The 13,361-nt window shown below is 34.1% G+C and overlaps 1 long non-coding RNA gene across 1 annotated transcript; it reads left to right on the top strand.

The window, feature by feature from the left end:
• The first annotated feature begins 7,390 nt into the window (after nucleotides 1–7,390).
• Nucleotides 7,391–8,355, top strand: LOC125504685. Its single transcript, XR_007281658.1, has 2 exons — nucleotides 7,391–8,057; nucleotides 8,121–8,355. It is a non-coding gene; the product is annotated as an uncharacterized LOC125504685 (long non-coding RNA).
• The last annotated feature ends 5,006 nt before the right edge of the window (nucleotides 8,356–13,361 follow it).

Raw genomic sequence — 13,361 nt, 5'->3', positions numbered from 1 at the left:
GCTCCATTTCTATCTCATTGTGCTGTGTGTATCGTACAAACGTGGTAGGAATGTATCCGGTATTTATTTCGTGCCTGGGAAAGTGTCAGTGGTTGTGCAATGTTCTGAGTGCCCCTGGAAGGCTCTGCTGCAATTATGTCCAACTCTTGTTCCTCTGTGCCTGAAACCCGACCATCTATCGTCCACTATCTTCCTGGAACCACTCTCCTCACCCTTTGTTGGCGTGAGTTCTTTCAGCTTCTTCCATGTTACTGTAGCATTTCCCCTGAACTAATCGCGTACCACTAGGCTGCCAATCCAACGTGGGATTTTTTCAAAATAATGCTTAATTGCAAAGTTGAAATTCGATCTTCAACTGTTAATATCTTTTAGAAATTTTCGAAAAAAACATTTTCTATATTTTTCTGCTACTCCCCAAGAGAGCCTCTATCACCCCTTAAAAGGAATGACATCAATTTTGAATCACCCTGTACAAACTCCGTCAATACAAAATTCTAATCTAAATCTTATAAAAATTTCAAAGATTTACCGAACTCGCTTCTGTTGGCTGATTGCGAATTCTTCTTCATAAACCGTAGTATCTCTACTGGAGACAGGTCTCTTCAAGTTTCTTCCGGATATCTCTATCCTGTGCTTTCTGTGTGCAGGTTCGTCCCGCTGCGGCTTGAATATCGTAAGCCCATCTCTTCATTGACCTACCCAACATTCGTTTGCCTTCCCATGGTCTCCATTTCAGTACCATGTCCATCTATTGTTTTCCATCCTGGCCACGTGTCCTGCCGTCACTGCCACTTCAATCTGGCTATTCTCTCGGTTATACTCGTTATTTCGGTTCTTCTTCTAATCTCTTCGTTCCTCATCCGATCTGTCAAACTGACCCCCAGCATTTGTCTTTCCATAGCTCGCTGCGTGCATTGCAGGCGATGTACGCTATTTTTTGTGAGGCTCATTGTTTCCAGCCTGTAAGTGTTTACTGCGAGTATGCAGCTATCATACACTTTCCTTTTCAAGTTCATAGGGATATCTCTGTTAACTCATTTACTCTACACTAAATCAAAATAAAGCCAAATCTAAAGACTCAGGTATACCATGCAATATAAGAGAGAAGAYCCTAGAAAAGAGAAAACTAAGGARGATCTGGCAGAACAACTAGGTCAATTTCTAGTAAAAGAAATSCAAACAGAACATCGAAAGGGGTCAAAATTTCTTTAGCAAATCACGAATATACAAACATTCCAAGATTCATAGAGTGCATCGACACTACAAAAAATAGTAGTGAATATTCGCTCTGGAAAGCAAATCGGAAAGTTACACAACCTCGGAGATTCATATCCCCTATTGGGGAAACCTGATGGAAGCTGGGCAAGAGCAAACTTTGAAAAAGCCACTGTGTTTGCTAGCTTGCCTTAGCGATGTCTTTGAAGTTCTGGAACCAGAGGGTCAGGATGATGTGAGATGTAATCGGTTACAGGAAGCAGAGTCTCGTGAGGTAACTGACACTCCAAACCAAAACTCAAATTGCAATAAAGTAAAACAAATAATTAGAAACCTCAAAGCCAAGATGACTCCAGAATACGATGGTTGTACCGGCAAAATACTAAAATAATTTCAACCTTTTGCCAATGCCACCTTTCGCCTGGGACACAGTGGAAGGTAGCACAGATAATTCTGATCCCAAAACCAGGTAAGGACTCATGTCTGGTGACTTCCTATAGGGAAATAAGTCTTCCTCTTATTCCAGCATCAGAAATAGTCCTGAAGATAACGAGTATTACTCTGCCTTCCTCGAATCATATCTCAAAGATAGAACTTTCCAAGTTAAAGCCCATGTGAGAACTACAAAATTAGATCCAATCAGAGCCGGCGTTCCACAAGGAATCGTTTTGCGTCCAACTTTACATCTGCTTACACGTCACATATACCTTTCGACGGGAATATAATGGTTTGCTACACGTGCTGATGACACTGCTATATTAACTTCAAACACTAACCCATCAATAGCTTCTCAAAAATTACAAAACTATCTTAACAAAATCAGTAATTTTTCTAAAATTTAGATAATTCAGGTAAACAAGCATACGTGACACACATTACTTTCACTCTTCGACGGGAGACGTGCCCAGCTATCGTAATACATGAGAAAKAAATTCCTCAGAACACTCATGTATCKTGATCATTGRTCAACRTCATKAATCTTGGACTTCACCTGGATCGTTGTCTAACGTGGCGTGATCATATCTGGAAGAAGTGCAAGTAACTAAACCTCAAGCTTAGAARAATGTACYGGTTACTGGGAAGAAGATTCAAACTATYCCTCGAAAACTAGGTGTTACTATACAAATACCGACTCAACCMAATTTGGAAGTATGGAGCTGARCTATGGGGTAACTTRCTTCTAAATCAAACATCGAAATCGTTGAGAGGTTTCAATCGAAATGTCTGAGAGAAATCGTAAATGCTCCCTGGTTTGTCCCAAATGAATTAATCAGGAATGACCKACAACTAAAAACAGTTACTGATRAAAKATMGACCATTYACTTCATATACACAWACAGATTATCAATTCTTCTGAATAKACTGGCAACGGATCTGMTGACCAAGAACAGAACCATCACCTGATTGAAGATATATAARTGCTGAAGAATACGACTTCTTTCTTCTAATAATCCACTCATCTCGCCATAGTTARATTTATTTTCAAATTTATTTTAGTAGGTAGTAGAGTAAGAGTAAATCGGCCAACACAAACCTAGTTTTTAGYATATTGCTTAAACATGTAACAAATCAATTAATTAACTTAAAAAATAGTGACTATACAYCAGCTTCGACTACATCATTTTTTGCCGCCTCACTAATCACATTCGATATCTTGCACTAAAATCCTTGAATTGAAACAAATRAAYGATATAAAAAAATTCTGTTGTGTGTACTATCTAATGGAATATTTAGTAATTTTGYTGTCGAATAACTAAGGAGAACTACATTTATTTCCTGATAATTTTTGACGGTTKATTTTGCTGGCTTTACCAGTTAAGTAATTGTTAAAAATTGKTGAATGTCTGGTTTCCAGGAAACAACTATATTTTGGGCTAGATTAATTAGGAAAATTGATGACAAATAGTGGAAATTGTGCACATTTCAATWCGGGTTTAATTTGGCATGGTAATTGCTTTTGAAATCATTGGATAAATTCGTACGCAATTCGCTGTGGCTTCCAAAAATCGAATTACCAACCTTAAATTAATTAACGTAATCCATAAACTGGAAGTACACCGTTTCTGTTTATAAAAATTCTACGTTAGCCAATTTTGAGTTACACGACCATGTATTCAATAAACATCAGCTGAACGACCAAGAAGACCAATAAATATCAGACGACTCAAATCGTACTTTATTCAGGGAAGTTTCCTCTTAACTTTGAGTTTAAACGGCACTTCTTTCAAAACAGAAGCAACACTTTATATTCTGAGCCCGAAGGCCAAGCTAGGAACTTTTTCACAACTTGATTTTATAAATAAGTCTGGCTAAAATACGTAAGGCACGTTCGCGCTATTCGAACCGTGTTTGGGGGCACGTTCCTTTAGGTGAATAGGGTAATATATTTGTCAATGTCCCGTTCATAGGTTGCAGAATTTATACAGATGTCTTTATCGCAAGAGTGTACCTACTAAAACTTGCACAATTTTTAGTTTTGGTCTTTACGCTTGTAGAGTTAAAGGAAAATTGCATTCATCAGTATTTCTGCTCAAATGTTTCACTGGTGCTATTCTTTGACACATAGACTAAAAGTGTAGGTATAGCTATATAGATATATCATATAGCTCATAAGATATATATATATATACAAGGACATTTTTACGTTAAAACTCCTAAACGCGTTAAATATCTGAAGCCAAAAGTATGGCTATTATTATATTAATTATTATCGCTTACAGTTAAAATATTATTGAGAATTATATGATATAATTTATTTGGCAATAGAATTTTTTTAATATTTTTTTGTTCAACTGTTGCGTATTGAAATTTAGAATTAGGCGTTTCAAAAAGGCACGATATGTATTATTCAGGAATTATGAACTGGACTTGAAGGTTGTGCAAGATAAATAAGGGCAAGTTAAATACTATTTAAAGTTTGAAGAACCCCATGAAGGTGACGTGAGGAATTGTCGCTCATACAGCCTTTCGTTTTATTTATATAACATAATAAAAATACTTATGCGTGAGAACTCACATGTCCAAAATATTAACATTTTCGAATGTTAAATACAAAATTGCTCAACAATATGAGCAGTACTAAAAAAGCTCGGCTTTGGCCCGCATGAATAATTAACATCTACTTGAATTTTTAGAGTTTGAAGTCATTTTGAATAATCAATTTGAATAATCAAGTAAAAAACATCATTTAATAAAGTTTAGGGAAACGAGACATAATAATGGGAATAGGACAATAGAAGAAATATCGGATGAAGAGTTTTCCAAACTTACAAACTGTAATTTTGGGCGATTAGGTAAATATCGTAAGGTTTCTCTGTCTTTCTCCGACTACGGGTTCTTCGGGACACAAGAATAAATTATCAGTTTTTGTTCAGGAGAAACATGCAAGCTAGCACCTACCTAGAAACTTAATAAATTGGTTATTTTCTAGAGTTCAAAATTTACAAGAACATCCAAGATTTATTGATTTTACGCCAATCGCCGAAAAAATTCCGGATTGTTTGGTACCTACTTATATACAATAAGTAATACTAAAAATATAATTTTTATTTCATAGGCTATGTAGGGAGCTTTTTTATGCAATATGAAATGCATTTTGTTTGTCCCTGAATTAAGTTGCTACTCTTGAGAAGAATTATCAACTATTCTTTTAGAAAAATTAAAAATTACATCTGCTATACAGAAAAGTTTTATATTTGAACACGGTTGAATTTTCCGTTTTTGGACATTTCAATCAGACCGAAGTTATGACCGGAATATGTTCACAASTTAACCATAGTCAAAATCATTGGAAGCGTTCTATTAATACTATTAGTTGATAAATGTAATTTTAATATCTACATAATGAAAATGGACAAAAAACCAAGGCAAATTTTATTGCCAATTTACTTGGTAGCATTTTGAACTGCACAAGTCAATAGCTATAACACAAATATTAGTAAAATGTCAATAATATGTAAATCTATATATYGATCTGTGATAAATTTAAAATATTWAAATTCCATTTTATTTCTAGGCGATATTCGTTATAACTATCAACTGAGTAAAAAGTATGAATAACTTTTTGCTACTCTCTTAACAACACAGTGAGAACATTTTGACTAAAGTTCTGCTGTCTTTTAACCATAGAACAGAAACATTTAACAGTTGAAGCTAATGTTCGGTGGATATTGACCAACAACGTATATTGAGCAAATGCCGCAAAAGCTATAGAGAGTAGAATCTGCAAGATTAGAAAAGTAGAGCTGTTTATTTACAATTGAAAAAATCGTGTTTTTCTAAACTTATATAATATATTTGTAGTTTAAAGCTTAGAGAAGGCAACACAAGTTATGGCTCTATTTAATGTTACACTGAAAACGCCGCTAAAAGCTGAATTTTGAAGAATTTTTTTTCTCATCATATTTGCTTGAACTGTCCAACACGTATATTTCATATGTATTTTCAAAATTATCTTTAATTTACTCAATCACAATTTATCCAAATCAATAGTCTCTACCAATCAACAGTCAGAAAAAAATACTCCAAATTTGGGGCAAGAAATACACCAAACTCTTTAAATGTCTTCAAGCGATGGCCGTCTGATGTTCGGAACATGTTCAACTGCTCCATCCACCAAAATCTGCAGGTTTGCACTTTACAACCCCAACTTTTTCCAGAGCATTTAAAGCAGAAATACTGGCTGKGTATTTCTGCTTTAAATTATTAAAACACCCACTACTAATTTATTTTTACAACTAAATTGTTATGCCAGCAATAAGACAAGTTCTGTTACTGCTATTAAAAATTAATTCGTAAAATAGTTATATGGCGCCAGCCTTTACGTTGGTAGCAAACTTTGGAAATAAATTGATAGTTCTGTAACTTAAGTCCGATTCGGAGCCCGACTTTCGAGAATCAATTTGGATATAGTTTTGTAAGCCGGAATTCTAGATAAGACAAGAGCGCTGCAACTGGATGAAATTTTAATTTTAAGATTCTTGCGATGTACTCACTTGTATTGCCAGGTAAACTGCTGGTTCAATATTCCAAGTGATATAAAAAAAGTATTCAGAAAATTGGCATATAGCAGGTCATACTAAGGTTGGAGATGTGAATATATGGCTTTTAGTTTCAGAGTGTCGACATCATTCCACAGGAGCTTGCAACCATTATGGATGAAAAATTGATTTCACACAAGAAGCCAGAAAAAAAAATGAATATTTCCATTAAAATTCAAATCGCGAAACGTGGCACCATTAAATCCCATTCAAGTTCCCCATAATTGCACTCTGATCGATTGCTCCCCTCATTACAAACCAATAAGCATAAGGGTTGCCTTACGTTTTGACGGATATTTGAAAGCTTCTAAATTCTTTTAAAGCGGATCCGTTGGCAATAAGTCGAAAGCTAGCGATTCCGAACACGTACATCCCAAATGCCGAGGTCAATTTGTACAGCGAAAGATTATAAGAGCATAATAATACCATTGGCAAGTGACGGGTGCTGTTAATATTCGATCTTCAGGGGCGAAGGAAATGCCTGCTCAGAAAAGCGCTTGCCCTAATTCCGGAGGATATTTTTGGGCAATATAAGTATCGGTTAGTATCGGGAGATCTAAATAGTGCACAGTGATATGAACAAGAAAAAATGTTAACTCTGTAATTCCCAAACAAATTGATCCAACAGTGGATTATTCAGTTTATGATTATGTATATGCTGTGCCATTTGAGGTGTTAAATATTATATCTGCCGTCAATTTGAAACCTTTCCAGTCTTAATATCGTTCTTGCAGTAGAAAATATGAAAAATCGAAAAGACCCGCCAATTTTATTTGTAAGGGGGACACTTTAAAATAATATTTTTAGCCACCTTGTTTCAACCCTCTAGGGCGAGTAGATTTTCTTCGGGTTATTCAACGATTTTAACAGTGTAACCTGCTCTTCGAATCATTTGTATTCCAAGGAGGCTCAATACAATTGTTTTTGTTAAAAGTTTAATTGTCTCTACAAATTTGAAGTGCGATTATTCGAAACGCTCTGAACAAAACGCAACAAATTAGTAACTAATACAAAGAGAATTGAACGCCCTTTAAAAAGATGCTCCACTTGACCCACCTTCTTATTTAAGTTTCTAAGGATGACTTTTTTTCCTAGGGGGTTGAAATAAGGAGGCTAAAAATATTCATTTAAAGTGTTCCCCTTACAAATAATAATGACTGGTCTTTCCGATTTTTCATATTTTAAACTCCAAGAAAGATATCAAGGGCGAGAAGTTGACACCCGCTATACCTTTTTGTTCACAAATCGCAGTGATTCGTAGAGACAGAGGTAAAAGACTAAAAAACGAAGAAGGCTCCAATAACCAACCTGCAGTCAAACCTCACGTTTTTGTACTTATATTATTATGCTCACGTTTTATTATTTAAATATTTACACTGGTAAAATAGCCTTAATCAGCACTTTCAAGGCAACTTTGGTATATTTGGACTTTTAGATGTAAGAAGACAACCGAGTTTTCCTACTTTGTCGACACCTGACTCTCGTGTCGGTAGCCATGGTACCTCGTCGAAGGAAACTTAAAATTGAGTGTTAATCTTCCTAAAAATAAATGATTAGAACGCGAATGAAGAAAATAATCAAGTGTTGACAAAGTAGTAAACCTCTATTTTTTCGTTCCAATTTGTCGAAAATTCAAAACCTAAAGACTAGACTTTTAGATGCGGTTCATCAATACTTCAAATACTTAAATAAATAAAGAAAGTTAAATCTGGCGGATGATTTCAAAGTTGCAGAGGAGGCAAACATGTTAAAAATTGGTGCTAATAGCTAGTTCTAAAGATTACAACAAAATTGCAGAAGCAGGTGCGAAACTTTTGGATATTGACATATATTGATATATAAGAACCTGAGTTTATGTCTTTTCAGATTTGCAAAACTAAACTTACTGGCTGATAGAAAAATGTGTTCCTGCTGATGTCCATGAACATGAATTTATCTATACAATACATTACTGCAGAGTGGTCCAAGTATTCCTGAGCAAATATTTCTCAACGTCAGAAGGAAATGCATGCATTATTTCAGTGTTAGTTTATTTGTATCTATTATAATTTGCTTTAGTTGCTACGCCAATGCTGAACTGATCTGAACTTGAAAAACTGTATACACTTCTTTCAATTATGTAGGTGCTAGCTAAGTTTTATTTAAACTTCGTTGTTAGACTCATCGATTATTTTATAGTTTGTGTTCGTTCATTTCCTGATTCAATATTTTGTGTCTTGAACTACTGGTTCCAGCGATATTCGATATTCTGACCTTCCSGTGCTTAGACACAGCAAAATTATTATTATTATTATATTCATTATGCTGTGGCTCAGAAGTTAAATACCAGAAGTCAKAAATATACACCTGTTTAACTAGTAAATTAAATACGTTCAGAGAGCTCGAAAMTGTGTATTTCGTACCTTTWAGCAAACYTTATCTWATCCCTTTCGTYGATGACAAGATCAGACYATTCGGCTTGTTTTGAATTGAATGTTTTACMAGCTGRAACTACGATAATGCTAAATGRTCTTATTGCTTCAATATCAACTTAGGTTTARTAYRMTWTMRACTSMWGYYWTKTCAACAGGCTGTTTTCATTGGCATATTGGCAGCATAATTTTGTAATGATTTCTAAAACTATTTTGGCCCCCTAATAATGTGGAATTAAAACATAAATATGTTGAAGACTTTGTGAATAAAAATTTATAAAAATAAAAATTTGAAGCGAACTAGCTGAAATTAAAATTMAAAYTCCTTTATCTATGTTAAAAAGATATAACTTTTACATACGTCAGTAATATTGATAAAATTAAATAAAATACAATTAATTAGATAAACTGATAAACACAGTGACAGATACGATCAGAGCGACAGACCAAACTCAGCCTTACATTGAACATCAAGTCAGGGTTCAAAAACCAATTGGTGAAAAACCAAAAGAAACTTTGGCAGCTATTCACACACAAAGCAGTAACTGGTTTAACTTCTGAAGTGCCAACTCATATTCATTCGCAGAATTCGTGGCAACATATATACATATTTACCGAACTCAAAAGATGATTTTCCACACCTGACGTGATGTTATCGAGTAAATCGTCACGGTCGTGCCCCTAGATTCTGAATATTGTTTAAATCACCTTAAATAAATGATAGCAAATAATACAATAAACTTTATCATATTTTCCAGACTGATAAAGAAATCGATGATAATACTTATTATTTATTATTAGACACATTTCTGCGATTAAATGCGAATTCCATGACACGACATGGGAATCATACAGTTTGTTATAAGATCTTAATTAAAAGTACACCGACAGAGCTCGAACTAATCGGTTTAGAAACCCATACACTATCTATATCTGAACCAAACCTAAATTGATAACAATTCCTAAGCTACTATAATTTACTTGTATGCAACATTAATCTAAATACGTTTTTGAGTCTTTAAATCCCCTAATCTGACGATTTAGGCAATGAACACAACCTATTTAATTTAGTCGTTTCTATCGTCCAACACGGAGTTAGGCAGATTGAATTTGAATGAACTGTCGCTGAATGTATTCGAAGCATCTGACCCATGGCATTAGTTAATGAAATAATTTGAGAAATGCCCTATTTCTAATTGAATTTGGCGTGGTAAAGTCAGTCTAAAGTTAGAATTTGCATGGTTACTGTTGAATAATTAAATTAAATTAACCATTTATTTAGTATTTGGTGCGTTGTTTTTTTATCACCAGTTTACTACCATGATGGCCGAGTTAATGATTTCAGCCTATTGGGTGTGTAAATGTAGTAATTAAAAATTAACATGGTTGTAACATTTTATTAATACAGATGCACTAAGTGTCCCCGGGTGTTAATCCCTACTACTATTAATCAATTAATAAATTAACCGCCTCGTGTTAATAATTATTAAACCTAATGTTTCTCCAGCGTCTGCGTCAACATGTGTTGATTGTGTTCATGACACGATGTTTTGAGGAGACGAAATAATCCACCTGCCTGGATTCCATAAAAATCCATTTCCCAGACAAAAACAATGGCGGGAGCTCATATTTCTTATTGTGAAAAACATCGGAACGCATTTCCATCAGTCCCGGAAATATTCTCAAGCTGATATCGATAAGAACTAATTCAAATTGAGTTGAAATTGATACTGAAACTCCGTTCCGACTCAATGAAATCGATCCTTCAACTTTTTCTTATTTCAAGACTTTAATTTAGAAGTGCAGATAAATGTTTGGCTTATACATGACGATAGATAGCTTAATATGCATATTCAATGAAGTGAAAATTTATTTCGAAAGTTACTTTCGCAGCTCGATTTCGCGTAGATTTAAATCACTGAGCTTTTTGCTCGAAAACCATGAACGTTTTGTTTATTTAAACGTTGAACAGGAAGACATAAGTTCTTAGTCGTACGGAAAGGCAATTCAGTCGATTCGACACCTGGTTACAAAGTTATTTTGGAAGAGAAAAAAGTAGATTGGTGTAAACCTAATGAGCCAAATTTAATGTGTGAATTATCTTGAACGTCAATAAGATATGAGAAGAGAACCTGAACCAAAATCAAACCATACTCCAGTTGTTAGAAAATATCTAACGAAAGCATTCGTACCGTAAGTATGGCAAAATAAATGATCTGCAAGGATTTTTTTAAGTTAAACGTGGCAAAAAGGTTAAGATAGCAATGACATTTATTTCCCTACTTGCTACACCTCTTTATTTACCTATTCTTCAGTTATTTGCAGTTGGTCTAGCTAAGTCGCTTATTTTCTTGTTCTTTTCAATTGTTCTTCTATTACAGTTTTGTTGTTTTTAACTAAGGTGTTTCGTGTATTTTTAATTCTTTTAATTCATTTGGCTTTAAGTATTAGTAAGTAAGGAAAGTAAGGTAGTAGTAAGTTAAGAAAACTTGCTTTGCTGTGGTTGAAATTGATACAGTATTAATTTTAGTTGAAGTTGGACTAGATTCTCTTGGACAAATAAAGAAGAGCTCTTTTACAGGTTACTTATTTTTCTCAAAGAACAGCAGCTACTAGTTCGTTATCTCCTCATTTGTGCCCCCTAATCGGCTCTGCATCTGCTGTGCACACTTGAAAATTACGATCCAGAACCCGATTCTTCATTTAATATAAACTATGCTTGAAAGAAGTTCCGGCAAGTTAAACAATGTCAATTTTGCTTCAGCCCAAATAGCACTGCAGTCAAAGTTATATTTGAATATATTTCTGCTGCTAAATATCCTACATTTGGGGTTTTAAAATTTAATAGCAGCTTGGACTGTTATTGTCGTTTTATTACTGATACCACTCACTCTGTGTTTGCAATAAAACTTAATTTCCATACATGCCCAAATACGCAGATATTCGCACACAATCATAAACTTTATCGAGTCTATGCAGAACATGTTCTGGATGGTATTACAACACCGCACAGCCCATTTGTAGATTGTTTGTTAAATTCATGGATCATTTAGTATGTCGAGGACACAATTGGTGCCCAATAACATCTCTATTAAGCGCCATATTAGATAAATCGGAAAGCGACCGAATTACAGCAGTTTGGGTTTGAGTGCTTTGGATTACCAGATTTATATGAACACTACGTCGGATTGCTTTTAATGTAATATTTTAGCAATTAGCCTACGTTCAAAATAATTAATAGTTTAAGCCCCGTTTCTGGAAAACCAATAGAACTACTAAATAATTTCTAATAAACATCAGTTGCAATCCTTACAAGTTCCTTCTGTTTGCAAACATTTTTTAAATTAGGGTTTGAATAAAAATGTGTTGTAAGCTAGTGGCAACGTGTCTACTGAAAACCAATAGAAACGATCCCATTTGATATGCATTTTATCGACCGATATTCTATTAAATTTTAAAATTTTTCTATCCCACCGCCACAGAAAAAGTGACACAACTCAAAACTTAAATCCGGCAAAAGAGGAAAAGCGGCACTATTAGTAATGACTGCGCTCAATATTCCAGGTCTATAAAAATGAATGCATTTAAAATCCTTATATCTGAGCAGTCCGGACGAAATTGAATGCTTTTTCACTATGCTAAAATGAGAGAGAATTCGGTGAAATTCATGTTGAAAAGAGAAAGAAAGCACCAGTCTGCTTTGAAAAAACCAAAGGCTAGAAATATTTCAATTTATAGAAAATTAGATAGTCGAGTGCATGGAGTTGAGTCGAGTAAATCACAACTCAAAAATCTAAGCCGATATATTTTTAAAGCGTTGATTTATTAAGGTCAGATTTACATCTTTCATACGGTATCACATTTTTTGAAATGCGGTTTTGCTGCTATTGGTAGATACAAGCTTTTTTTTGTGAGTTTCAATAAACGTTCAAACTGTTCTAAGGTTTTATATTGTATAAAGCTGCCAATATAAATCTTAAATTTAAAACCTTAATCGTAAGTACAAGTTGTTTTTTATTTTGAATTAATTTTTTGTGTATAAACAGATTCTGATAATACAATTAACCGGTTGTAACTGGAACTAAGGACTGAAATAAATAAAGAATAACGTATTAAGCAATTGGTTTCCTATTAGATATAAATGGCGGAAATCGAAAATATAAGTAATTTAGTACATCAAAAACGACACAAGCCAAAATCCGGAAAGTTTTTATGGGGTCAACAGAATTAAAATCAAACCTAAATTGTGTCTTTATGCCTACGAATCAAACCCCACTAAGGCCACCAATTTGATATACTAAATTAATTTTTATTTTTCCAATCCATTTAATGTTATTATATCTAACTAATTTAAAAACTTTGCTTTAAATCCGTCTCCTGAATAGTTCTACATTTTTCAGTTGTGACATTTTTCTTGAAAATGTGCTGATCACATACATTGAATAAGTTATGTTATTTATAGCTGCTCACAAGAATCATGTTTCCAAGAATTAAATTCGTAAATAAGCAAAAAGGTTGTACTCGACATGCTGAAATTGTACAAAATCGAAGTTCACAAAATGGGTGTGAACTGAACCCATACTAAAACAATCAAGTCTGATCAATAAATACTTGAGAATTATTGACAAAAAAATTAAATAATATAAGCGATGACGATGTGCTTCCATAAAAACTGTTCTAGGTGTAGGGACGATAC

Source organism: Dendroctonus ponderosae, unplaced genomic scaffold (genome assembly GCF_020466585.1).
Source record: "Dendroctonus ponderosae isolate FM_Combo_2020 unplaced genomic scaffold, Dpon_F_20191213v2 Dpon_F_20191213_514, whole genome shotgun sequence".
Lineage (NCBI taxonomy): Eukaryota > Metazoa > Arthropoda > Insecta > Coleoptera > Curculionidae > Dendroctonus > Dendroctonus ponderosae.
Note: the sequence above shows the minus strand (reverse complement) of the source record. Positions and strands in the feature narration are given on the sequence as shown.